The following is a 1,665-nucleotide window of genomic DNA, read 5'->3' on the forward strand; positions in this document are numbered from 1 at the left end:
TTGAGCTGAACAGGGTCAAATATATTCCATGCAGAGGATGCATTAACTTCTTCACTCTTGCAAAGTCAACAATCAACCAGGGCTGCCCAAAATTTTATCTGGCTGGGTCCTTGTGTGAACATTCAATACTAGACCTGGAGGACTTCTTGTCTTCTTGTTTAGTACCAGGACCAATCTGGGGTGAATCCACATGATTTTCTACCAAAATAATAAGCACAGTAGTTAGTTTTTTATGTATTTGTATGCTGTTTCTATAATAGTTAAATAATGGTTGTATAACTTTTATGTAGCTTACATTTGCTAGGTTGCTTAAGATGTACACTTCCTATTATGCTTGTTGTGTTTGCTTCTTGATAAAGTTGATTATTTGATATTAGTCTGAGAATCTTCATTTCAACAACACTGATTATATATATAATCGCTGTTTTTGACATTTCAAATTTTTTGACAAAATACCTGTTGCCCTTTACACGCATGTAAATGTCAATGAATGTAAATGAATGGATTGAAAGAAACTGCCCAAAATGACTTGGAAAAAATTCTGGTTCCATTGACTTACATTAAAAGTAAAGTATATTTTTTTTCCTTATATATATATATATATATATATATATATATATATATATATATAGATATATATATATATATATATATATATATATATTGTGTATGTGTGTGTGTGTGTAGATGTAACAAACATGCTGAACTGTCCAGTTATGTTGCATTAGTGGCAGTTTGAAAAGATGTGAAGCTTCATGTGTCTTGAAGGAAGCACACACTAGCTTTCAGTCTCCTGACTTGGAAGCATTGTCAGATAGGGGATGATAGTGGGTGGGAATTGACCATGACTAACACAACTTACGATGCTGCAGCTGCCTTGTGTAGCCCCCCGATCAACTTGTAGGAATTTCTACCCACTTTTCACTCATTTGAGGACTTTCTTTCATATACTGCCTGATTCAGGGACCACACTGCTTTTCTATGTTAATTTAAGTTTTATTTATTTTATTTAATTTTTAAGTCCATTCATGGTGGTACATGCAGATCACGGTGAGGTAAAATAGTCCCTGAAGAAAACCTATTTTTTCACCACCTATTTACCACTTTTTAACCATTTATTTAACAATTCAATCAGTTAATCAATCAGTCAATCGGCAATCAGGCAAGATGCCTTCACTGCCATTTTCACAGCAGAAAACAGAAAAGTCAGAAGACGTTTGAGGGTTCATGTTAATATGGTTAATAAAATGGACATTTTTCAAGTGTAAGGAACCTCTAAAATAATAATGTACTACAAAAATTAAACGTTACATTTATTTAGGAATCCTTTAGAAACTTTTATTTTCTAGAATAGTGTTTTTCAAATTGCAGGTTTTTCAATACAGTCCACATTTTTTCTACAACTTGCAATGTGAGCAAAAATCTAGACCGTGTGGGGAGCCCTGAGAACCAGTAAGAGAACCACTGTTCAAGAGTGTAAGGGAACAGGTAACTCAGTTGTCAGTCTCTGTATGCAGAGAAGTTGATGATGTTCCAACAGCTGCAAATGTTTTGTTTGTTCCTGAACTTTGTCTGCAGTGCATTATTACACTGGAAGCTCTCTGACCTCCTAACAGGTAAGATTACAAGATTACATGTTGGTATGAGCTTCTCCCTAGTCACAAC

The sequence above is a fragment of the Colossoma macropomum genome, unplaced genomic scaffold, assembly GCF_904425465.1.
Source record: "Colossoma macropomum unplaced genomic scaffold, Colossoma_macropomum, whole genome shotgun sequence".
Classification (NCBI taxonomy): Eukaryota; Metazoa; Chordata; class Actinopteri; order Characiformes; family Serrasalmidae; genus Colossoma; species Colossoma macropomum.